The following is a 27,010-nucleotide window of genomic DNA, read 5'->3' on the forward strand; positions in this document are numbered from 1 at the left end:
TTTGTGATTTGCAGAATTTAAATTGCATAGAAAGTAAAGGGAATGGGTAATTGGCATGAAATTAAAGAGAACTGAAATTTAAAGTGCTGAATCTTAAAGAACAAGAAATTAAATGGCAGAAACTTAGAACGCAAGAAATGTAAATTGCAGAATCTTAAAGTGCAAGAAATGTAAATGGCTTGAATTGTAAAGGGAATTGGGAATTGGATTTGCAGAAATTAAACAAGGAAAAGTAAAATTGCAACAAGTAGAGAAGTAAAGGATGACTGGAATTGAACCGGATCTTAAAACAGGAATGTAAATGAGCCTGAAAGCAGTAAACAGAGGATGTAAAATTGGAATTCAGATCTCAGGACCCAAGAGACTAGATAACCTAGTCTAGATCTCAATGCCTTCCTAGATCCAACAAGAACAATTGTAAAGAAAGTAGATGAAGAAGCAATTAACCGAAACTGAAATTCAATTAAGCAGAGAATTAAACAAGATCCCAAGGTGAGATTGAAACAGAAGTTCTTCAATTCTCCACCCAAGATCCGAAGCAAGAAAATTAAAGAGTGCTGGGTAAGAACAAGGAAGAAGAGAGATCAATTCTCCTCCCCAATTCTCTTGAATTAAAACAACAATGCTAGAATGTGAAAGTGAATTCCCAATCAAAACCAGAAAAGAAAGCTCTATATGAAAACTAAAAAGGGAAGCTCCCTTAAAAACTTAAATCCCATGCTATTTATACACTTTCTTCAAATGGTCTTCAAGCCTTCAATTGGGCCTTTGCTCTTGATGGATATGGGTTGATAGAGGCCTTGGTTGATTTCTCTTGGAGTTTGGAGAAGAACCGAATTGAACCGGGTTTGGAATCATGAAAGCTTGAGTAAAAGTTTGAGTAAAAGTTTGAGGCTAACTTTTACTCCAACATTTCACATCAGCCACCCTTCTTTGCTAATACCAACATTGGGGCAAAAGTTAGGGGTCAAACTTTTGCTCCAACGTTGGCCTCCCCTTGCATACTCATGGCGCCAACGTTAGCCAAAAGGTTAGAGGCTAACGTTGGCGCAAACTTTTACTCTCCAGGGTGTGTTTTTCATGCGCCAACGTTAGCCAAAAAGTTAGGGGCTAACATTGGCGCAAACTTTTGCTCTCCAGGGTGTTGATTTGTGATGCCAAAAGTTAGCCAAAAAGTTTGAGGCTAACTTTTGCTACAGCTTTTTGCCCGAAAGTTAGCCAAAAAGTTTGAGGCTAACTTTTGCTCCAGCTTTTTGCCCAAAAGTTTGCACAAAAGTTTGAGGCTAACTTTTGGTCCAGCTTTTTGCTCCCTGGTTCATTTTCAATTAATCCAAAAGTTTGAGCTAAAGTTTGAGGCAAACTTTTGCTCAAACTTTTTGTCCTCTCTTCCTCCTATCCATTCCTTCTTGCTTCAACCTTTCTCCAAGCTTTCTTCACCTATCATTAATCAACCAAACACATCAAAGCTATGCTCAAAATCATGAGATATTCATTCTTTCATAATATGTGACAATTATAGCATAAAACCTCATGAAATAGCATGAATTCATACATGGTTGATTAAGTCAAAGGAAACATGAAAATCTACCCAATTGGCTTGCTTATGGCTCAAGAAAGTGCATAATTCAATTGAAAACAAAAGAAAAAGGCTAGTGAAACTAGGCTAAGATGACTTGTCATCACAACACCAAACTTAAAGCTTGCTTGTCCCCAAGCAAGCAGTAAAACATAAGAAAAATTACTAGAAGCAGAGAAGTGTATAAGCCTTTTTATTGGAAGACATTGAATACTGGTAAATGGAGTTTTTATGCATGGTATCTTAGGGATTTTTATTCTGGGGCTGAGACATCAACATTCCTTTGGATTCTTACTCGAATTACAAAAAAAATGAGACTTGTTATTAGCTTGGTCCTTAGCTTTTCTTGTTCTTTTCTTGGCTGAGGCTTAATGCTATGTGGTAAGGCAACTTTTTAGAGTAAGCTTTCAGCCAGCATTCCCGCCCCAGTTGGTTCAAGATGCTAGGTGTTGAAACACCCCTATGGACTTACTTGCTCAAGCCTCTCCTTAGCACACACACATCACAGGCATTTAGCTTGTTTTGTTCATCTCTGTTAGTTCTTTGGAAATTGATGCCAAGCACCTCTTTGGGTTACTAAATGCTTTGTCTCAAAGTAGCTCTTGATGGTGGACTTTCGGTTGGCAATCCCGGGTTAGTTAACCCAAGTTGCCGGGTGATGAAGCACCCCTTAGAACCTAGTTATCCAAGCTTATCTTTGTACAAAAAGCATCACAGGCATATATCCAAATCTCAAGCTATTGATGCCCAGCCTTGTTTATTTCTTTTTGCTTCTTTTTCTTGCATTTTCTTTCTTTTATTTTGGACCTTTTTCTTTTGTCAAGTCTCATGAAATGTAACTCAAGTTCATATCACAAAGTCATGCTAACATTCAGCCCTATTTCATAAATCAACCAATGAACCAGCACATACCACCACATAACCTCATTTTGTCTCATATCATGCTAGACTTTTACTCTTTCTCTATTTCACAGTTATTTTTCTTTTATTCAAGCATGAGGAACAAAGCATATAATTCAAGTAAGATGAAAGTGAATCAAGCACTTAGACTAGTAAGCCATAATAGCATGAAACCAAACAAACTCGCAGACAGTAAATGAATCTAAGAAGACACTAATCAATAGGGGACATTTGCACTTTCAATTAACATACTTGAACTAGAATCAGTCAGAGAACAATACAACCTCTTGGAGTCTATTTGTTTCCTCTGTGTCATCATCATTGTTGGGTTCTATATCCTTCCTCTATCCATGATGATGTACTTTTTCCTTCAAGAGATTGAATGACTTCCTAGAAAAGATATTGAAAGTTGCTTGTTCCCCAAGCACTTGAGAGGTAGTTAGCATGCATGTATGCTTGTGATTCTGTGAACCTAAGTTGGTGTGGGAACACCAAACTTAGTTCCTTACCTACTTCTATATATAGCAAAATAAATACATGCATGAAACATCAAGTGCTTTTATTAAGGAAATAAACTATGAACTAAGAAACAAACTATGAACCAGAAAACAACCAAAAACTAGAAACATGACAATTGTTAAGCAGTTTCTCTGATGGTTTGGAGCCGATACTGATCATGCTGAGGGTGCAATGTGTTCTTAATGAAATTTTTGGTGGAACACCAAACTTAGCATCCAACATTCACCCCTTAACTATTTTGGTGTGCAACACCAAACTTATCTCTTTGCAACACAGAGAAATCTACTCAACTCTTTTATTAAATTAGCTATGAAGAGAAAATTACCTCAGGTTGGGTTGCCTCCCAACAAGCGCTTCTTTATTGTCACTAGCTTGACATGTTGTTCTTCACTTTCTTCCTCTTCTTCCAGTTGGTTAAGAGGAATGACCTCAAGGGGAGGAAAGTTTCAGTTGTTGTCCCCTTTCTTAGTCTCTTCTCAGCAAGCCTCCTTTTGTATACAGCTTGATTGAGCTTACTTGCTAGTTCAGGGGAAGGATTGTTTGCAGTTGACCTTCTCTTGAATGTTGTCCTTTGTAGCTTGGTCACAATCCTCTTCTCGGTGTTTTTGTTAATTGCCTTCACTTTCTTGAATCCAAGTCTTGGTGGTTGTGTGATTGTTAGAGTCTTCTTTTCATCAAGAGCCTCTTACAATGGTGGTTCTGTGAGCTCTTCCTCTGTGTACTTCTCTGCTTCACCTGAGTTTGGAATTCTTTGGTTGTCTTTCTCACTTTCTTGCTCTTCCACTTTCTCTTTTACACTCAACATTTGTTTTAATAGCTCTTTCATGGAGGAGGTTTGTTGATCTTCCCAACATTTCTTCATCTCCTCTTCATATCTTTCAATCATGGATCCAATTGTTGAGCCATTTTGTTTTTCATGTTCCCTTGTCATCTCAAGTGGCTTCTGTGAATATGCAAGGTCAGGTTCAAATGTTTCCTCTACCTTATTTTTCATTGAATTTTCTCTTGACACAGAGGCTTCCTCATCTTTCTTTTCCACTTCCTCACCCACATATTTGTCTTCATCCTTACTGTTTGATGGTTCTAAGTTCCTCTTTGTTTGCTCTAAGGGCCCATTCATCTTCTTGAGGATGGTTTCTTTCCAAGATGGGGATTTTGTGTATCTTTCCACTAGTTTTCTCTGTATTTCAATGGCTTCAAGGTATTCCTCATCTGTTAATTCAAGAGATGAAGGTTGAGAGTAATTTTGGTGACGTGAATGTGTTGTGGTGAAGTTGTGTTGAGGGGTGTGGAATGAGTTGTGTGATTGATGGGATGACTGGTATGGATTTTGGAGGAAACTTTGTGTTGAGGCATAATCAAGTGATGAAGAACTTTTAAATGAGAAACTGGGACGTGAGGGTGGATGCTCTTTCATTCTTTGGTGATACTCCCATCTACCATGAGGATAACAATTTGAATTATTTTGTAGTGGTGGTTGGTATCCCATATGATTTTCCTACTCATCTTGTGTCTCTGAAGCAAATCTCCATGGATTGGAGTGCTTAGAATTCGTATTTTCTTGGTGATATTTCCAGCCACCATTAGAGATTGGTGATGGTGGGTAATATCCCATAAAATTTGTTTGATCATAAAATGAGTTGAACTCCATTTGAATTTTGGAAAGCACAACACCATTGAAAATTGAAATTACTCATATCAAAGATGAGAATTTCTTAGTGAGGCATAAACTCAAACACCTTGGTTTCAATCTAAAATAGAGAACAAAAATAAAGAAAATGCTTGATCTAGACCACCACCTCACTTAATCATTGTCAATCTAATCAATCCCCGGCAACGGCGCCAAAAACTTGATGGGATATTTTTGTGGAAAAACGAATTTCTCCAAAACACCCAAAACTAACCGGCAAGTGTACCGGGTCGCATCAAGTAATAATAACTCACCGGAGTGAGGTCGATCCCACAGGGATTGAAGGATTGAGAAATTTTAGTTTAGTGGTTGATTTAGTCAAGCGAATCAAGATTTGGTTGAGAGATTTGTGATTTGCAGAATTTAAATTGCATAGAAAGTAAAGGGAATGGGTAATTGGCATGAAATTAAAGAGAACTGAAATTTAAAGTGCTGAATCTTAAAGAACAAGAAATTAAATGGCAGAAACTTAGAATGCAAGAAATGTAAATTGCAGAATCTTAAAGTGCAAGAAATGTAAATGGCTTGAATTGTAAAGGGAATTGGGAATTGGATTTGCAGAAATTAAACAAGGAAAAGTAAAATTGCAACAAGCAGAGAAGTAAAGGATGACTGGAATTGAACCGGATCTTAAAACAGGAATGTAAATGAGCTTGAAAGCAGTAAACAGAGGATGTAAAATTGGAATTCAGATCTCAGGACCCAAGAGACTAGATAACCTAGTCTAGATCTCAATGCCTTCCTAGATCCAACAAGAACAATTGCAAAGAAATTGTAAATTGCAAAGAAAGTAGATGAAGAAGCAATTAACCGAAATTGAAATTCAATTAAGCAGAGAATTAAACAAGATCCCAAGGTGAGATTGAAACAGAAGTTCTTCAATTCTCCACCCAAGATCCGAAGCAAGAAAATTAAAGAGTGCTGGGTAAGAACAAGAAAGAAGAGAGATCAATTCTCCTCCCCTCTTCTCTTGAATTAAAACAACAATGCTAGAATGTGAAAGTGAATTCCCAATCAAAACCAGAAAAGAAAGCTCTATATGAAAACTAAAAAGGGAAGCTCCCTTAAAAACTTAAATCCTATGCTATTTATACATTTTCTTCAAATGGTCTTCAAGCCTTCAATTGGGCCTTTGCTCTTGATGGAATTGGGTTGATAGAGGCCTTGGTTGATTGCTCTTGGAGTTTAGAGAAGAACCGAATTGAACCGGGTTTGGAATCATGAAAGCTTGAGTAAAAGTTTGAGTAAAAGTTTGAGGCTAACTTATAATCCAACTTTTCACATCAGCCACCCTTCTTTGCTGATACCAACGTTGGGGCAAAAGTTAGGGGTCAAACTTTTACTCCAACGTTGGCCTCCCCTTGCATACTCATGGCGCCAACGTTAGCCAAAAAGTTAGAGGCTAACGTTGGCGCAAACTTTTGCTCTCCAGGGTGTGTTTTTCATGCGCCAACGTTAGCCAAAAAGTTAGGGGCTAACGTTGGCGCAAACTTTTGCTCTCCAGGGTGTTGATTTGTGATGCCAAAAGTTAGCCAAAAAGTTTGAGGCTAACTTTTGCTCCAGCTTTTTGCCCAAAAGTTAGCCAAAAAGTTTGAGGCTAACTTTTGCTCCAGCTTTTTGCCCAAAAGTTTGCACAAAAGTTTGAGGCTAACTTTTGGTCCAGCTTGTTGCTCCCTGGTTCATTTTCAGTTAATCCAAAAGTTTGAGCTGAAGTTTGAGGCAAACTTTTGCTCAAACTTTTTGTCCTCTCTTCCTCCTAGCCATTCCTTCTTGCTTCAACCTTTCTCCAAGCTTTCTTCACCTATCATTAATCAACCAAACACATCAAAGCTATGCTCAAAATCATGAGATATTCATTCTTTCATAATATGTGACAATTATAGCATAAAACCTCATGAAATAGCATGAATTCATACATGGTTGATTAAGTCAAAGGAAACATGAAAATCTACCCAATTGGCTTGCTTATGGCTCAAGAAAGTGCATAATTCAATTGAAAACAAAAGAAAAAGGCTAGTGAAACTAGGCTAAGATGACTTGTCATCAGCGCTTCAGCTCTTGTAGCTCACGCCCTTGCTTCTCATGTTCCTTAAGCAGCTTGCAAAGCATGCTATTTTGATTTTGCTGTTCTTCCTTAAGTTGATCCATAGCTTCTTGCAGCTTGGTGATAGATGCTTCTAGGCGGGTCTAGTAGTCAATTTGAGGGATTTCTGGGAAGAACTCCTGCGCCCTCCTCTTGATGGAGTTGTCGTGTACTTGTTGTCCCTCCATTGACTTTTTAGTGATTGGATGCTCGACTGAGATGAACTCATCCACTCCCATCTTTACCCCAGAATCTTTACGTAGAAGAGAGATTAAGCTTGGGTAAGCCAATTTGGCTTCAGTAGAGTTATTATTTGCAATTGTGTAGATTTCACAAGAAATCAGATGATGAATCTCTATTTCATTTCCTAGCATAATGCAATGAATCATCACTGCTCTTTTGACAGTGACCTCAGAGCGGTTATTAGTGGGCAGTATAGAATGCCCAATGAAGTCCAACCAGCCCCTAGCGACTGGTTTGAGATCTCCTCTCTTGAGTTGGTTTGGGACATCTTTTGAGTTGGTTATCCACTTAGTTCCAGGGAGGCATATGTCCTCTAGAACTTGGTCCAAATGCTTATCTACTCTCACCATTCTCCTATTAAAGGATTCTGGATCATCTTGTAGTTGAGGCAGTTTGAAGACCTCTCTTATTTTGTCAAGGTGGAAGTAAATAATCTTCCCTCTGACCATGGTTCGAAAGGTATGGAAGGCAGTTCCCGTCATTCTCTATTTATCTGTTAACCACAGATTTGAGTAGAATTCCTGGACCATATTTTTTCTAACCTTTGTCTCAGGATTGGCTAGGATTTCCCAACCTCTGTTTCGAATCTGTTCTTGGATCTCTGGATATTCGTCTTCTTTTAGATCGAACTTAACTTCCGGGATCACTGACCTCAAACCCATTATTTTGTGATAATGATCTGCATGTTCTTTGGTTAAGAACCTCTCTTGATTCCAAAGTGGTTTTGGATTGTTCTCTTTCTTGCCTCTTAGAGTGGTTTGTTTTCCTTTAGGGACCATGATCTTGGTGAATTTTTGCTCAGTGATCACGGAAAAACACACCAAACTTAGAGGTTTGCTTGTCCTCAAGCAAAAGGAAGGAAGGAAGAAGAATAGAGGGGAGACAGATTCGAATGGTGGAGGGATGGGGATGGCTGAACGTGTATTTAAAAGTGGAGGGGTGGGGTTTCGAAAATTTTTAAAAAGATATGATAGAAAGATATGATTGGTAAAAAAAATGAATCATGATATGAAAAAGATGAGATTTTAAAATTCAAAAGATATGAAAAAGATATAAAGAAGTTAAATCTGAAATTTTGTTGATGCATCTAAGAATTAAAAGAAGATATGATGAGTTGGAAAAGATTTGGAAAGGAATTGAAAAGATAAATGAGTTTTTGAAAAAGATTTGGAAAGGATTTGAAAGAAAATTGAAAAGGAATTTAGAAGATTATTAAATTTTTGAAAATTGAGTGTGAGTGATGAAAATTTGTAACATGTTTATGCAGAAAATTATGAATTAAAACATGAATGTTTGAAAAAATTTGAAGTGGAAACAAAATCTCCTCCCCCTGCCTTTTCTGGCATTAAACGCCTAGAATGGTATCCAATATGGCGTTTAACGCCCATATGTTGGCCATTGTGGGCGTTTAACGCCCAGCCAGGTACCCTGACTGGCGTTAAACGCCAGAAATCTTTTATCACTGGGTGTTTTTCTAAATGCCCAGGATGCTGCAACTTTGGCATTAAACGCCCAGAATGGTGCCCATTCTGGCGTTTAACGCCCAGGAAGGTATCTTTACTGGCGCTAAACGCCCAGAATGATACCCATTCTGGAATTTAATGCCCAAAATACCTCTTACTGGTGTTTTCGAACCAGTGAGCTCTTTTTCTCTGCTTTGTGCTCTGAATCCTTCTGTAACTCTGTAAACTTCTGCATTTGGACAAAAAACATTAAAAATAATTGATATCAAACTCCTATAATTATTATTTAAATAATAAGAACCTTTGCTAATGACTGGGTTGCCTCCCAGCAAGTGCTTCTATATTGTCTTTAGCTGGACCTTTACTGAGCTTTAGTCGAGTCTCAGTTTTGAGCATTCTTGCTCAATATTGCTTTCAAGATAATGTTTGACTCTCTATCCATTAACAATGAACTTTTTGTCAGAGTCAGCATCCTGAAGCTCTACATATCCATATGGTGACACAGTTGTGATCACATATGGTCCCCTCCACCAGGATTTTAATTTCCCAGGGAACAATCTGAGCCTAGAGTTAAATTGTAGAACCTTCTGTCATGGTGATGAGCGGATAATTTATACGCTTTTTGGCATTATTTTTAGTATGTTTTTAGTATATTTTAATTAGTTTTTATTATATTTTTATTAGTTTTTAAATAAAAATCACTCTTCTGGACTTTACTATGAGTTTGTGTGTTTTTCTGTGATTTCAGGTATTTTCTGGCTGAAATTGAGGGACCTGAGCAAAAATCTGATTCAGAGGCTGAAAAAGGACTGCAGATGCTGTTGGATTCTGACCTCCCTGCACTCAAAGTGGATTTTCTGGAGCTACAGAGGCCTAATTGGAACGTTCTCAATTGCGTTGGAAAGTAGACATCTTGGGCTTTCCAGAAATATATAATAGTCTATACTTTGCCCAAGATTTGATGGCCCAAACCGGCGTTCCAAGTCAGCTCAAGAATTCTGGCGTTTAACTCCAAAACTGGCACAAAAGCTGGAGTTAAACGCCCAAACTGGCACAAAAGCTAGTGTTTAACTCCAAGAAAAGTCTCTACACATGAAAGCTTCAATGCTCAGCCCAAGCACACACCAAGTGGGTTCGAAAGAAGATTTCTGCATTAATTACTCATTTCTGTAACCCTAGGCTACTAGTTTTCTATAAATCGGACCTTTTGCCATTGTATTTTCATACTTTGGATCTTTGATAAGTCTTATGCTATCTTAGATATGTTTGGAGGCTGGCCATTCGGCCATGCCTAGACCTTGTTCTTATGTATTTTCAACGGTGGAGTTTCTACACACCATAGATTAAGGTGTGGAGCTCTGCTGTTCTTCATGAATTAATACAAGTACTATTATTTTTCTATTCAACTCAAGTCTATTTCTTCTCCAAGATATTCATTCGTTCTTCAACTTGATGAATGTAATGATCCGTGACACTCATCATCATTCTCACCTATGAACGCGTGACTGACAACCACTTCCGTTCTACATGCAAACAAGCTTGAATGCATATCTCTTGGGTTTCTAATCTAAGATTGGAACCTTCGTGGTATAGGCTAGAATTATTGGCGGCCATTCTTGAGATTCGAAAAGTCTAAACCTTGTCTGTGGTATTCCGAGTAGGATCTGGGAAGGGATGACTGTGACGAGCTTCAAACTCGCGATTGTGCGGCGTGTGATAGACGCAAAAGGATCAATGGATCCTATTCCGACATGATCGAGAACCGACAGCTGATTAGCCGATGTTGTGACAGAGCATCAGGACCATTTTCACTGAGAGGACGGGATGTAGCCATTGACAACGGTGATGCCCAACATAAAGCTTGCCATGGAAAGGAGTATGAATGATTGGAAGAAGGCAATAGGAAAGCAGAGGTTCAAGGGGAACAAAGCATCTTCATACGCTTATCTGAAATCCACCAATGAATTACATAAGTATCTCTATCTTTATTTTATGTTTATTTTCATCACCTCAAACTCCATAACCATTTGAATCCACCTGACTGAGATTTACAAGATGACCATAGCTTGCTTCAAGCTGACAATCTTCGTGGGATCGATCCTTACTCACGTAAGGTTTATTACTTGGACGACCCAGTGCACTTGCTGGTTAGTTGTGCAGAATTGTGACAAAGTGTGATTCACGTTTATGAGCACCAAGTCTTTGGCGCCATTGTTGATGATCATAATTTCGTGCACCAAGTTTTTGGCACCGTTGCCGGGGATTGTTCGAGTTTGGACAACTGACGGTTCATCTTGTTGCTTAGATTAGGTACTTTTCAGAATTTTTAAGAATGAATTCTAGAGTTTCAAGGTGATGTTCCCACTATCACAAAAGCTGATTGATTCTCATCAATTTAGCTATTGAATGTAATATCCTGCTGAAGCTTGGCCAAACATGTCTAATCCTTTTTAGACTGAAGCTTTAGACTAACATTGCATGATTCCTGGAATTCTTATTAAAAGTTTTGATTCTCTTTATTTTCTTTTCTATATAATTTTCGAAAAAAAAAATACAAAAAAAATTTAAAATCATAAAACCAAAAATATTTTATGTTTCTTGTTTGAGTCTATTGTCTAATTTTAAGTTTGGTGTCAATTGCATGTCTTTATCCTTCTAATTTTCGAAAATTTATACATATTGTTCTTCATTTATCTTCAAGTTGTTCTTGATGATTTCATTGCTCTGATCTTCAAATTCTCTTGTTTTGTATGTTTTGTTGTTTCCTACATGCATCTTTACATTGTTATAGTCCTTAGTATACAAACTTTTAAGTTTGGTGTCTTGCATGCATTGTTTATTTGATCTTAGTTGCATTTTTATTGATTCCCATCATCAAAAATTGAAAAATATTTTTTTAAAACTATGTCTTTTCAAGTCAATAATACAAAGAATTGAAGATTCAGAACATTCAGCAGAGGAATCAAACAGAAAAAGCCAGGCGTTCAAAACGCCCAGTGAAGAAGGAAAACTGGCGTTTAAACGCCAGCCAGGGTACCTGGCTGGGCGTTTAACGCCCAAAAAGGTAGAGTTTTGGGCGTTAAATGCCATAATGGATGCCATTCTGGGCTTTTAACTCTAGGATGACACTAGAAGGAAGATTTTGTTTTCAATTCAAATTTTTTTCAAATCTTCATAATTTTTCAAAATCAAATTTTTTTCAAATCATATCTTTTCAATCATATCTCTTCAAAATCAATTTCTTTCCATTTTTTTTAATTATTACTATTTTCGAAAATCCTTGCTTCAATTCAAGATTCACTTCAAAAATTTTCAAGTTGTAACTTGCCTATTAAGAGAGGATCAAATTTTAAATTTTAGAATCATATCTTTTAATTTCTTGTTAGTCAAGTAATCAACTTTAGTTTTAAAACTTTCTCTTTTTAATTTGATTTTCAATCATATCTTCTCAATCATATCTTTTCAATCACACCCTTTTTCAAAATTAATTTTCAATCATATCCTTTTAATTTCTGATTTCAAAATCTTTTTCAAAAATCACTTGATTTCTTTCTCAATCTTAGTTTTCGAAAACCAATTACCAAATTTTCAAAATCTCTTACTTTAATTTCAAAAATTTCTTCCCCTCTTCTCACATCCTTCTATTTAAGGGACTAACACTCCTCCTCAAGGTGCAATTCGAACCCTAATTCTTTAATAAGTTCGAATTCTCTCATATCTATCCTCTCCTTCTATTCTTCTTTTCCTCTGACACCTCAAGGAATCTCTATACTGTGACATAGAGGATTTCCTACTTTCTTGTTCTCTTCTCTTTCACATGAGCAGGAACAAAGATAAAGGAATACTTGTTCAAGCTGATCCTGAACCTGAAAGGACCTTGAAGAGAAAGCTAAGAGAAACTAAAGCACAATTCTCTTTAGAAGGCCTAACAGAGCTCTTCAAAGAAGAAGAAACTATGGCAGCTGAAAACAACAACAATGCCAACAATGCAAGGAAGGTGCTTGGTGACTTTACTGCACCTACTCCTGATTTCTATGGGAGAAGCATCTCTATCCCTGCCATTGGAGCAAAAAACTTTGAGCTTAAGCCTCAATTAGTTTCTCTAATGCAACAGAATTGTAAGTTTCATGGACTTCCATTGGAAGATCCTCATCAGTTCTTGGCTGAATTCTTGCAAATCTGTAACACTGTCAAGACCAATGGGGTTGACCCTGAAGTCTACAGACTTATGCTCTTTCCTTTTGCTGTAAGAGACAGAGCTAGAACATGGTTAGATTCACAACCTAAGGAAAGCTTGAACTCTTGGGAAAAGCTAGTCAATGCCTTCTTGGCAAAGTTTTTTCCACCTCAAAAATTGAGTAAGCTTAGAGTGGAAGTCCAAACCTTTAGACAGAAGGATGGTGAATCCCTCTATGAAGCTTGGGAGAGATACAAGCAATTGATCAGAAGGTGCCCTTCTGACATGCTTTCAGAATGGAGCATCATAGGTATTTTCTATGATGGTCTATCTGAACTATCCAAGATATCATTGGATAGCTCTGCTAGAGGATCTCTTCATCTGAAGAAGACGCCTGCAGATGCTCAAGAACTCATTGAAATGGTTGCAAATAACCAATTCATGTACACCTCTGAAAGGAATTCTGTGAATAATGGGTCAACTCAGAAGAAAGGAGTTCTTGAGATTGATACTCTGGATGCGATATTGGCTCAGAATAAAATATTGACCCAACAAGTCAATATGATTTCTCAAAGTCTGTCTGGAATGCAAGCACCAACAGGCAGTACCAAGGAAGCATCTTCTGAGGAAGAAGCTTATGATCCTGAGAACCCAACAATGGAAGAGGTAAATTACATGGGAGAACCCTATGGAAACACCTATAATCCTTCATGGAGAAATCATCCAAATCTCTCATGGAAGGATCAACAGAGGCCTCAACAAGGTTTCAACAACTATAATGGTGGAAGAAACAGGTTTAGCAATAGCAAGCCTTTTCCATCATCTTCTCAGCAACAAACAGAGAATTCTAAGCAGAGCCACTCTGACTTAACAACCATTGTCTCTGATCTAATCAAAACCACTCAAAGTTTCATGACTGAAACAAGGTCCTCCATTAGAAATTTGGAGGCACAATTGGGTCAGTTGAGTAAGAAAATTACTGAACTCCCTCCTAGCAATCTCCCTAGCAATACAGAAGAGAATCGAAAAAGAGAGTGCAAGGCCATAACCATATCTCACATGGCCAAACATGGAGAGGAAGAAGAGGCAGTGATTCCCACTGAGGAAGACCTCAATGGACGCCCACTGACCTCCATGGAGTTCCCTAAAGAAGAACTATGGGAATCTGAGGCTCACGCTGAGACAATAGAGATTCTATTAAATTTACTTTTGCCATTCATGAGCTCTGATGAGTATTCTTCCTCTGAAGAGGATGAAGATGTTACTGAAGAACAAGTTGCTAAGTACCTTGGAGCAATCATGAAGCTAAATGCCAAGTTGTTTGGTAATGAGACTTGGGAGGATGAACCTCCATTGCTCATCAAAGAACTGGATGACTTGACTAGGTAGAAATTACCTCTGAAGAGACAAGACCCTGGAAAGTTCTCAATCCCTTGTACCATAGGCACCATGACCTTTGAGAAGGCTCTGTGTGACCTAGGGTCAAGCATAAACCTTATGCCTCTCTCTGTAATGGAGAAGCTAAGGATCATTGAGGTACAAGCTGCAAGAATCTCACTAGAGATGGCAGACAATTCAAAGAAACAGGCTTATGGACTTGTAGAAGATGTCTTGGTAAAGGTTGAAGACCATTGCATCCCTGCTGATTTCATAATCCTAGAAACTGGGAAGTGTATGGACGAATCCATCATCCTTGGCAGACCCTTCCTAGCCACAGCAAAGGCTGTGATTGATGTTGACAGATGAGAATTGATCATTCAAGTGAATGAAGACTCCCTTGTGTTTAAAGCTCAAGGATATCCCTCTGTAACCATGGAGAGGAAGCATGAAGAGCTTCTCTCAATACAGAGTCAAACAGAGCCCCCACAGTCAAACTCTAAGTTTGGTGTTGGGAGGCCACAACCAAACTTTAAGTTTGGTGTTGAACCCCCACATTCAAACTCTAAGTTTGGTGTTGGGAGGTTCCAACATTGCTCTGAAAATCTGTGAGGCTCCATGAGATCCCACTATCAAGCTATTGACATTAAAGAAGCGCTTGTTGGGAGGCAACCCAATCGTTACTCTTCTATGATGATTTTCTATTTTCTATTATTATTTTATGTTTTCTGTAGGTTGATGATCATGTGAAGTCACAAAAACAATTGAAAAAGCAAAAACAAAGTGAAAAACAGAATGAAAAACAGAACACCCTGAAGGAGATAGTTACTGGCATTTAAACGCCAGTAAAGGTAGCAAAATGGGCGTTTAACGCCAGAAATGGGCACCAGACTGGCGTTTAACGCCAGGAATGGGCAGAAAGCTAGCGTTAAACGCCAGAAATGGGCAGCAGCCTGGCGTTTAACGCCAGGATTGGCAGAAAGGGGCGTTTTGCACACCACTTGGTGCAGGGATGAGATATCCTTGACACCTTAGGATCTGTGGACCCCACAGGATCTCCACCTACACCACCACTCTCTCTCTTCTTCACCCATTCACCAATCCCCTCAATACCTCTTCCCCAAAAACCCTTCACCTATCAAATCCCACCATTCTCTTCACCACTCACATCCATCCTTCATAAAACCCCACCTACCTCACCATCCAAATTCAAACCACTTTCCCTCCCAAACCCACCCATAATGGCCGAACCATACACACCCCTCTCACTACTATATAAACCCATCTTCACTCTTTTATTTTCACACAACCTAAACACCACTTCTCCCCCTTGGCCGAAACACAAAGCCCACTCCATCTCCTCTATTTCTTCTTCTTCTACTCTCTTCTTTCTTCTTCTGCTCGAGGACGAGTAACCTTCTAAGTTTAGTGTGGTAAAAGCTAAAGCTTTTTGTTTTTCCATAACCATTTATGGCACAAAAGGCCAGAGAAACCTCTAGAAAGAGGAAAAGGAAGGCAAAAGCTTCCACCTCCGAGTCAAGGGAGATGGAGAGATTCCTCTCAAGGGTGCATCAAAACCACTTCTATGAAGTTGTGGCTAAGAAGAAAGTGATCCCCGAGGTGCCTTTTAAGATCAAAAAGGGCGAATATCCAGAGATCCGACATGAGATTCTGAGAAGAGGTTGGGATGTTCTCACTAACCCCATTCAACAAATCGGAATCATAATGGTTCAAGAGTTCTATGCCAATGCATGGATCACCAAGAACCATGATCAAAGTGTGAACCCGGACCCTAAGAATTAGCTTACAATGGTTCGGGGGAATTACTTAGATTTTAGTCCAGAAAATGTAAGGTTGGCATTCAACTTGCCTATGATGCAAGGAGATACACACCCATACACAAGAAGGGTCAACTTTGATCAAAGGTTGGACCAAGTCCTCATGGACATATGTGAAGAGGGCGCTCAATGGAAGAGTGATTGAAGAGGAAATCCGGTTCAACTAAGAAGGCATGACCTCAAACCCGTGGCTAGGGGATGGTTGGAGTTCATCCAACACTCAATCATTCCCACTAGCAACCGGTCCGAAGCTACTATAGACCGGGCTATCATGATACATAGCATCATGATTGGAGAGGAAGTGGAAGTTCATGAGGTTATATCTCAAGAACTCTACAAGGTGGCGGACAAGTCCTCTCCTTTGGCAAGGTTAGCCTTCCCTCATCTCATTTGTCACCTTTGCAATTCGGTTGGAATTGACATAGAGGGAGACATTCTCATTGATGAGGACAAACCCATCACGAAGAAAAGGATGGAGAAAACAAGAGAATCTCATCAAGAGCATGAGGAAACTCCTCATGAAATCCCTGAGATGCCTCAAGGGATGCATTTTTCTCCACAAAACTATTGGGAGCAAATCAACACTTCCCTAGGAGAATTAAGTTCCAACATGGGACAACTAAGGGTGGAGCACCAAGAGCATTCCATCCTCCTCCATGAAATTAGAGAAGATCAAAGAACCATGAGAGAGGAGCAACAAAGGCAAGGAAGAGACATTGAGGAGCTCAAATACTCCATAAGATCTTCAAGAGGAAGAACAAGCCGCCATCACTAAGGTGGACCCGTTCTTTAACTTCCTTGTTCTTTATTTTCCTATTTTTTGAAAATTATGCTTTATGTTTATCTATGTTTGTGTCTTTATTACATGATCATTAGTGTCTATGCCTTAAAGCTATGAAAATGAATCCATCACCTTTCTTAAATGAAGAATGTTTTTAATTGAAAAAGAAAAAGAAGTGCATGAATTTCAAATTTTAAAACAGTTTAATGATCTTGATGTGGTGGCAATACTATTGTTTTTCTGAATGAATGCTTGAACAGAGCATATTTTTTAATTTGATTGTTTATGAATGTTAAAATTGTTGGCTCTTAAAAGAATGAAAGGTAAAGGAGAAATGTTATCTGATGATCTGAAAAATCAAAAAATTGATTCTCGAAGCAAGAAAAAGCAGTGAAAAGCTTGCAGAAAAAAAAAGGATATATGCAAAAAAAAAAAAAGAAAAGCAAGCAAAAAAAGCCAATACCTCTTTAAACCAAAAGGCAAAGGTGATAAAAAGGATCCAAGGCTTTGAGTATCAGTGGATAGGAGGGCCCACAGGAAAAAAATCCTGGCCTAAGCGGCTAATGCAAGCTGTCCCTAACCATGTGCTTGTGGCGTGAAGGTGTCAAGTAAAAACTTGAGACTGAGCGGTTAAAGTCGAGGTCCAAAGCAAAAAGAAGAGTGTGCTTAAGAACCCTGGACTCCTCTAATTGGGGACTCTAGTAAAGCTGAGTGACAATCTGAAAAGGTTCACCCAGTTATGTGTTTGTGGCATTTATGTATCCGGTGGTAATACTGGAAAACAAAGTGCTTAGGGTCACGGCCAAGACTCATAAAGTAGCTGTGTTCAAGAATCAACATACTTAACTAGGAGAATCAATAACACTATCTGGATTCTGAGTTCCTATAGATGCCAATCATTCTGAACTTCAAAGGATAAAGTGAGATGCCAAAATTGTTCAGAGGCAAAAAGCTAAAAGCCCCGCTCATCTAATCAATACTGATCTTCATAGATGTTTTTGGAATTCAATGTATATTCTCTTCTTTTTATCCTATTTGATTTTCAGTTGCTTGGGGACAAGCAACAATTTAAGTTTGGTGTTGTGATGAGCGGATAATTTATACACTTTTTGGCATTGTTTTTAGTATGTTTTTAGTATATTTTAATTAGTTTTTATTATATTTTTATTAGTTTTTAAATAAAAATCACTCTTTTGGACTTTACTATGAGTTTGTGTGTTTTTCTGTGATTTCAGGTATTTTCTGGCTGAAATTGAGGGACCTGAGCAAAAATCTGATTCAGAGGCTGAAAAAGGACTGCAGATGCTGTTGGATTCTGACCTCCCTGCACTCAAAGTGGATTTTGTGGAGCTACAGAAGCTTAATTGGAGCGCTCTCAATTGCGTTGGAAAGTAGACATCCTGAGCTTTCCAGCAATATATAATAGTCCATACTTTGCTCAAGATTTGACGGCCCAAACCGGCGTTCCAAGTCAGCTCAAGAATTCTAGCGTTTAACTCCAAAACTGGCACAAAAGCTGGAGTTAAACGCCCAAACTGGCACAAAAGCTGGCGTTTAACTCCAAGAAAAGTCTCTACATATGGAAGCTTCAATGCTCAGCCCAAGCACACACCAAGTGGGCTCGGAAGAAGATTTCTGCATTAATTACTCATTTCTGTAACCCTAGGCTACTAGTTTTCTATAAATAGGACCTTTTGCCATTGTATTTTCATACTTTTGGATCTTTGATAAGTCTTATGCTATCTTAGATACGTTTGGAGGCTGGCCATTCGGCCATGCCTAGACCTTGTTCTTATGTATTTTCAACGGTGGAGTTTCTACACACCATAGATTAAGGTGTGGAGCTCTGCTGTTCTTCATGAATTAATACAAGTACTGTTGTTTTTCTATTCAACTCAAGTCTATTTCTTCTCCAAGATATTCATTTGTTCTTCAACTTGATGAATGTGATGATCCGTGACACTCATCATCATTACTTCCGTTCTACATGCAAACAAGCTTGAATGCATATCTCTTGGGTTTCTAATCTAAGATTGGAACCTTCGTGGTATAGGCTAGAATTATTGGCGGCCATTCCTGAGATTCGGAAAGTCTAAACCTTGTCTATGGTATTCTGAGTAGGATCTGGGAAGGGATGACTGTGACGAGCTTCAAACTCGCGATTGTGGGGCGTGTGACAGACTCAAAAGGATCAATGGATCCTATTCCGACATGATCAAGAACCGACAGCTGATTAGCCGATGTTGTGATAGAGCATCAGGACCATTTTCATTGAGAGGACGGGATGTAGCCATTGACAACGGTGATGCCCAACATAAAGCTTGCCATGGAAAGGAGTATGAATGATTGGAAGAAGGCAATAGGAAAGAAGAGGTTCAAGGGGAACAAAGCATCTTCATACGCTTATCTGAAATCCACCAATGAATTACATAAGTATCTCAATCTTTATTTTATATTTATTTTCATCACCTTAAACTCCATAACCATTTGAATCCGCCTGATTGAGATTTACAAGATGACCATAGCTTGCTTCAAGTCGACAATCTCCGTGGGATCGACCCTTACTCACGTAAGGTTTATTACTTGGACGACCCAATGCACTTGCTGGTTAGTTGTGCGGAGTTGTGACAAAGTGTGATTCACGTTTAAGAGCACCAAGTCTTTGGCGCCATTGTTAATGATCACAATTTCGTGCACCACTTGGCTCAAAGACTCTGGATGACAGTTTTTTGTCATGCCACCTTTTTGCTTTCTCTTTGTAAATTTTTGCATTTTCGAAGGCATTGAGTCTGAATTCCTCTAGCTCATTCAACTGGAGCAATCTTTTCTCTCCAGCTAACTTGGCATCAAGGTTTAGGAATCTGGTTGCCCAGTAGGCCTTGTGTTCCAGTTCCACTGGTAGGTGATAGGCTTATCCATACACAAGCTGGTGTGGAGAGGTCCCTATAGGAGTTTTCAATGCAGTCCTGTATGCCCATAGATCATCATCCAGACTCCTTGCCCAATCCTTTCTACGGGTACTTACAGTCCGTTCCAGGATTTGTTTTAGTTCTCTATTTGAGACTTCAGCCTACCCATTTGTCTGTGGATGATATGGAGTTGCCACTTTGTGGTTAATTCCATATCGGATCAGAGTAGAGTCAAGCTGTTTATTGCAGAAATGAGTTCCTCCATCACTGATTAGTATTCTGGGGACACCAAATCTGCTGAAGATATGCTTCTGGAGGAACTTCAATACTATCCTAGTATCATTAGTGGGTGTTTCAATTGCCTCTACCCACTTGGATACATAGTCTACTGCCACCAGAATGTAAGTGTTTGAGTATGATGGTAGGAAAGGCCCCATGAAGTCAATACCCCATACATCAAACAACTCAATCTCTAAGATCCCTTGCTGAGGCATGGCATAACCGTGAGGTAGGTTACCAGCTCTCTGGCAACTGTCACAGTTATGCACAAACTCTCGGGAATCTCTGTAACAACCCTAGTTTTTGAAAATCAAATAATTAGTTATTTGTGATTTATTTTATTTGTTGATAATTTTATTTTAAGAAAATTATTTTACTAAAGGTAATTAAATGGAGTTTCATGATAATTGAAGTTTAAATTAATTAGAATTTTTATATAACCTTTATAAGATATTCAGTATAATTGAAATTATAATTTTGATAATTGAAAAATAAGAAGAATTGTATAATTTAATTTAAATAAATTCTATTTTGAATGAATTATGTTATTAATTTGAACCCCTAGAAATTATTTTATTAGAAATGATTAGATTGATATTTATAAATACTTTAAGTCTAAGTCCATTAATACTTTTGTACAATTTTTATTATTAGTTATTTTACAATTTGAAATTAATGTTCTGATGATAGAAAAATAATGAAAAATTATACCATTTGATTTGAATAATTAATATTGAGTTTAAACTATATTTATAAAAATATGATTAATATGTTCATTTTATATTTTAAATTAGAAATAATTAATTGAACTTAGCAATATGTTGATAAATAATGTTTTTAAATATTTTTAAAAGAGTATATTTGGTTTTAAAATTACCCTACCCTCCAATTTTATCAAAATATCTATTCATACATATCCTTATTCTTTCATAAAATCCTAATTTCTAACCCCAAAATCCCAAATTGAATCAGAAACCCTAATTCCTAAATTAAGAAACCCTAATCCCCTCCTCTACACCACACAGCCGCAACCTCACCCTCACCTTCCTTCAACATAACACTGGTATGCGAAATTGTTACTCTGAGGTTGTAAAATTTGTTGTTCATTCTCTCCCTAGCAATGGCGCCAATAACTGGTGCACCATACCATGGTCCAAACATAACTTCACAACTTCGCACAACTAACCAGCAAGTGCACTGGGTCGTCCAAGTAATAAAACCTTACGTGAGTAAGGGTCGATCCCACGGAGATTGTTGGTATGAAGCAAGCTATGGTCATCTTGTAAATCTCAGTCAGGAGGATATCAAATGGTTATAGAGTTTTCAACAATAAATAATAAATAAACAGAAAATAAAGATAGAAATACTTATGTAATTCATTGGTGAGAATTTTAGATAAGTGTATAGAGATGCTTTCGTTCCTCTGAACCTCTGCTTTCCTGCTGTCTTCATCCAATCCTTCCTACTCCTTTCCATGGCAAGCTTTATGTAAGGGCATCACCGTTGTCAATGGCTACATCCCATCCTCTCTGTGAAAATGGTCCAAATGCTCTGTCACGGCATGGCTAATCATCTGGAGGTTCTCGATCATACTGGAATAGGATTTACTATCCTTTTGCGTCTGTCACTACGCCCAGCACTTGCGAGTTTGAAGTTCGTCACAGCCATCCCTTCCCAGATCCTACTCGGAATACCACAGACAAGGTTTAGACTTTCTGGATCTCAGGAATGGCCATCCATGGGTTCTAACTTATACCACGAGGATTCTAATAACTCGGACTCGGTCCCCTGTATTAGATATCCAAGAGATATTCATTCTAGCTTGTTTGCATGTAGAACGGAAGTGTTTGTCAGGCACGCATTCATAAGTGAGAATGATGATGAGCGTCACATAATCATCACATTCATCATGTTCTTGGGTGCGAATGGATATCTTAGAAGCGGAATAAGTTGAATTGAATAGAAAACAGTAGTACTTTGCATTAAATCATGAGGAACAGCAGAGCTCCACACCTTAATCTATGGAGTGTAGAAACTCTACCGTTGAAAATACATAAGTGAAAGGTTCAGGCATGGCCGAGAGGACAGCCCCCAAAACATGATCACAGGATCAAAAATACAATCCGGGATTAAAATACAATAGTAAAAAGTCCTATTTATACTAAACTAGTTACTAGGGTTTACAGAAGTAAGTAATTGATGCATAAATCCACTTCCGGGGCCCACTTGGTATGTGCTTGGGCTGAGCTTGAAGTTTACACGTGGAGAGGTCATTCTTGGAGTTGAACGCCAGTTTGTAACGTGTTTCTGGCGTTCAACTCTGGCTTGTGACGTGTTTCTGGCATTTAACTCCAGACTGCAGCATAGAACTGGCGTTCAACGCCCTTTTGCGTCATCTAAACTCGGCCAAAGTATGGACTATTATATATTTCTGGAAAGCCCTGGATGTCTACTTTCAAACGCAATTCGAAGCGCGCCATTTTGAGTTCTGTAGCTCCATAAAATCCACTTTGAGTGCAGGGAGGTCAGAATCCAACAACATCAGCAGTCCTTCTTCAACCTCTGAATCTAATTTTTGCTCAAGTCCCTCAATTTCAGCCAGAAAATACCTGAAATCATAGAAAAACACAAAAACTCATAGTAAAGTCCAGAAATGTGAATTTAACATAAAAACTAATAAAAACATCCCTAAAAGTAACTAGATTCTACTAAAAACATACTAAAAATAATGCCAAAAAGCGTATAAATTATCCGCTAATCACAACACCAAACTTAAATTATTGCTTGTCCCCAAGCAACTGAAAATCAAATAGGATAAAAAGAAGAGAATATACTATAAATTCCAAACTATCAATGAAACATAGCTCCAATCAGATGAGCGGGACTTGTATCTTTTTGCCTCTTGAATAGTTTTGGCATCTCACTTTATCCATTGAAGTTCAGAATGATTGGCATCTATAGGAACTCAGAGTTCAGATAGTGTTATTGATTCTCCTAGTTCAGTATGTTGATTCTTGAACACAGCTACTTTATGAGTCTTGGCCGTGGTCCTAAGCACTTTGTTTTTCAGTATTACCACCGGATACATAAATGCCACAGACACATAACTGGGTGAACCTTTTCAGATTGTGACTCAGCTTTGCTAAAGTCCCCAATTAGAGGTGTCCAGGGTTCTTAAGCACACTCTTCTTTTGCTTTGGACCTTGACTTTAATCGCTCAGTCTTAAGTTTTCACTTGACACCTTCACGCCACAAGCACATGGTTAGGGACAGCTTAGTTTAGCCGCTTAGGCCAGGATTTTATTCCTTTAGGCCTTCCTATCCACTGATGCTCAAAGCCTTGGGATCCTTTTTATTTACCCTTGCCTTTTGGTTTTAAGGGTTATTGGCTTTTTGCTCTTGCCTTTTGGTTTTAAGAGCTTTTGGCTTTTTCTGCTTGCTTTTTCTCTTTTTTTTTTCGCTATTTTTTCTATTTTTTTCTGCAAGCTTTGTATTCACTGCTTTTTCTTGCTTCAAGAATCATTTTTATGATTTTCAGTTTATCAAATAACATGTCTCCTTGTCATCATTCTTTCAAGAACCAACATATTTAACATTCATGAACAACAACTTCAAAAGACATATGCACTGTTCAAGCATTCATTCAGAAAACAAAAAGTATTGTCTCCACATCAAAATAATTAAACTAAGTTCAAGGATAAATTTGAAACTCATGTACTTCTTGTTCTTTTGTAATTAAAACATTTTTCATTTAAGAGAGGTGATGGATTCATATTCACTACTTTAAGGCATAGATACTTAGACACTAATGATCATGTAATAAAGACACAAACATAGATAAACATTTAACATAAGAAAACGAAAAATAGAAAATTTAAGAACAAGGAATGAGTCCACCTTAGTGATGATGGCGTTTTCTCCTTGAGGAACCAATGATGTCCTTGAGCTCTTCTATGTCTCTTCCTTCTCTCTGTTGCTTGATCCCTAGTGATTTTGGTGCTCCTATCCTTAGTTTCTCCCAATAATTGTGTGGGGGAAAATGTATCCCCTGAGGTATCTCAGGGATCTCTTGATTTGCAGTCAAATGTTCTACCACTGAGCTATAGATCCTTTAGATGAATCTCTCCATCTCCCATGACTTGGAGGTGGAAGCTTTTGTCTTCCCCTTTCTCTTCTCACACAGTAGCGAAACAGAGAGGAAAGAAAGAGGGAAGAGTTGTTGCCCCGCTGCCACCGTGACCGTCGCACTGCCACCGTTCAACACCGCTCGCGCTTCCGCGCGTTCCATCACCATTAGAGTCATCGTCTCCGTTTGTGGAGCTTCGAGGAGCGTCACCGTTGTGCCATCCACCCACGCAGAGAAGGAAGAGAGAAACAAAGGAGAGTGGCGCCGCGTTTGCTGCGACCTCGCCGCAGAGGAAAGCCACACCATTGCGGAAGGAACGAGGGGAGGAAGACGAGCCCGAGCCCAGAGCGGAAGGAAGAAGGCGTCGCTGTGCCTCCCGTCACCGACGCCGTTTGTGTTCTGTCGTCACTGCCGTTCCATGGAGACGCGTTGCCATCGCTGAGTGATGGAGGAAGAGGACGCACGGGAGGAGCGGCTGCTGCTGGGTTGCTGTTCTGCCACCGTTGCTGTCACGTGATGGAGGAAGGAGTTGCTCTGCCACCATCCGAGCTTGCTGTTGCAGTTGCCCATACCGCTGCTGCAGCTTCTTCGTTCTGTTATTACTTTCTAATTGTTGTAAGACACTCTTGCTATTATCTTAATTTCAGTTAGCCCTGAATTTCCATAATTGTTCCTTTTATCTGTTTTGAATTCATTGTTTTTGATTGCTGCCGTGACCACCTCACGTTGCTGCTGGCTCTGTTTGAAAATGGCTGCTACTTCTGGAATCCCAGATCGGAGAGGAGAAGAGGCGTTTAACCTTGTCATTGTTGCTGCCATAGAAATAGGTGCTGGAAACTGCTAATTAAGCAGCTGCGTTTAGTGATATTTGCGAGTTTTGACTTTGAGGTAGGGGATTTATTTTTAAAGTTAAAACATTTTTAATTTTAGAATGCCTATAAAGTTATTCGGATAATTGCAAATAGTTAATAATGTTTAAGGGTTGATTAATTGACATGAATTGTTTGAAGTATGTTTGAGAATAGTTAGTTGGAGTGATTATCCTGATTTATTATTAGAATTGAATGTGGTTGTGATTTTGACTGGCTTTGTTATCGCGAGTAATTAACTGATGAGATTTACTTTGGTTTGAGGCTGTGAATGTCTTTGGGCTTTGTTGTGAGTGTGTAAAGCTGTAATTGATATTGTTTTTTTTTTTAGATTTTTATGGAATTGTTGAAAGGTTCTGATTCTATGTGGTTATATTGAATTAGTTGAGTTGTGTGGCTGTATTCTGGTTATTGAGAGTAAGTGCTTCTTCTTGTTTTTAGTTATCTAATGTATCAGATTGGCTGTGAAATTGACTTATGACTGTTTGGAATTGGTTTTGGTAGTTGTTAATGTTGGTTCATGATTAATTAGAATTAAGTTTGAGAACTGTTTAAAGATTGAAGCTTGATTATCAAATTGACTTTTTTATGAAATATGAATTTAGAGATAAAATCAGTAACTCTAAAAGTATAAGGATAACTTGTGATAATTGGAAACTATATGGAGCAGAAATTTTGGGTGAACATATTATAAGAGAACTGGAATTATGTAAATAATACATATTCTATGTGTTTTGGCGTCAATATTGCTAAGATTCTGGTTAAGTTAGGTGATAATGTGTTTTGGGTGTTTGGAAAGTGCAAAATTGTTAATCGTTTGGTTAAAATAATTTATGAATTGATCAAATTGAAGTTGGATAGATGGAGTATGTGGAAGTTGCGGATTATGTCTGAATTATTAACTATTGCGGATTGTTAAATTTCTGATTGATTTGCTGTGATAATTGTTGAGAAAGGTTTGATGAGATGTTGGGAAAGAGGGAACCCGCAAGGGTGGTTAAGTCCGAGTTTTAGGGGAGGTGCTGTCGAAATTTTATAAAAATCTGAGGTTTTATTTGAAAAGTTATTTTAGAAGATTTGAATTTGGAAAATTATATTACTTTAGTTTTATTTAGTTAAGAAAAGAATTATTCTATTTTAAATTTGATTTACCAAAGAAAGGATTTTGTTTCAAAATTAAATTATTTAAGAAAGAAACTATGTTTTGAGATTGATTTAATATGAAAAGAATTATGTTTTAAGCTTGAAATAAAGGATTACCTTTTAGAAGTTTGATGAATTTATAATATTTGAATTTGAATAGTAAAGAGAGAGGTGATTTTTGAGTCATTGGGAAATTAGTAAACTTGGAAGAATTTTATTTGATTAATTTTAATGAGAGGATTATATTTCAAAAAGCATTTAGTGAATTTAAAATATATGATTTACTCAAGTCTTTTGAAGAGGGTTATCTAAAAAAAATAGTTCTAAAGTTAGTTTTGAATTAAGATTGCTAAAGTAGAGATTATGAAATGATTTAATGGTTAAGATTTTTATAAGCGAATGGCTGAGGGAAATTAAGAAAAAGGTTAAAGGAAAAAAATGTAAAAGGACAAAGAGAAGAGAATAATTACAGCAGAAAAAAGAGACAAAGAAAAGACAATAATCAGAGCAGAGTAAAGAAAAGAGAAAAGAGTAATATGATAAAGAGTTACTGAACAAGAGTGTGAAACTGATAATTGGTTAAATTTGAGAAGTACCCACGAACTGAATGATCATTGATCTCGGGGAAACCTATACATTGTTATTTGTTTTATATGTGGAAAAAACCCACGAACTGATAATCATTGATTACGAGAATAACCCACTAACTGTTTATGTTGATCTCGGGTATAACCCACGAACTGAGGATCATTGTATCATTGTGTATTGATCTCGGGTATAACCCACGAATTGAGGATCATGTTTGTTGTTATATGTTGATCTCGGGGAAACCCACGAACTGAGGATCATTGATTTGTTTGTGAATTGATCTCTGGGACGCCCACGAACTGAGGATCACTGTTTCCCCTTGTGCGTACATTATGGGGTCGGGCTTTGCTCCGACTGCCGGTAGTCACGAAGGAGTGATATTCTTACCACCGACACATATGCACTAAGGACACAAAGGGAAGCCATATCTGGGACTTGTTCCTAGGTAA

General features: G+C 38.1%; 1 non-coding gene across 1 annotated transcript; it reads right to left on the minus strand.

The window, feature by feature from the left end:
• Positions 1–12,834: 12,834 nt before the first annotated feature.
• LOC148577748 (small nucleolar RNA R71) lies at positions 12,835–12,942 on the minus strand. Its single transcript, XR_015904152.1, has one exon. It is a non-coding gene; the product is annotated as a small nucleolar RNA R71 (small nucleolar RNA).
• Positions 12,943–27,010: the final 14,068 nt, after the last annotated feature.

Source organism: Arachis ipaensis, chromosome B1, assembly GCF_059453495.1.
Source record: "Arachis ipaensis isolate K30076 ecotype BB chromosome B1, ASM5945349v1, whole genome shotgun sequence".
NCBI lineage: Eukaryota > Viridiplantae > Streptophyta > Magnoliopsida > Fabales > Fabaceae > Arachis > Arachis ipaensis.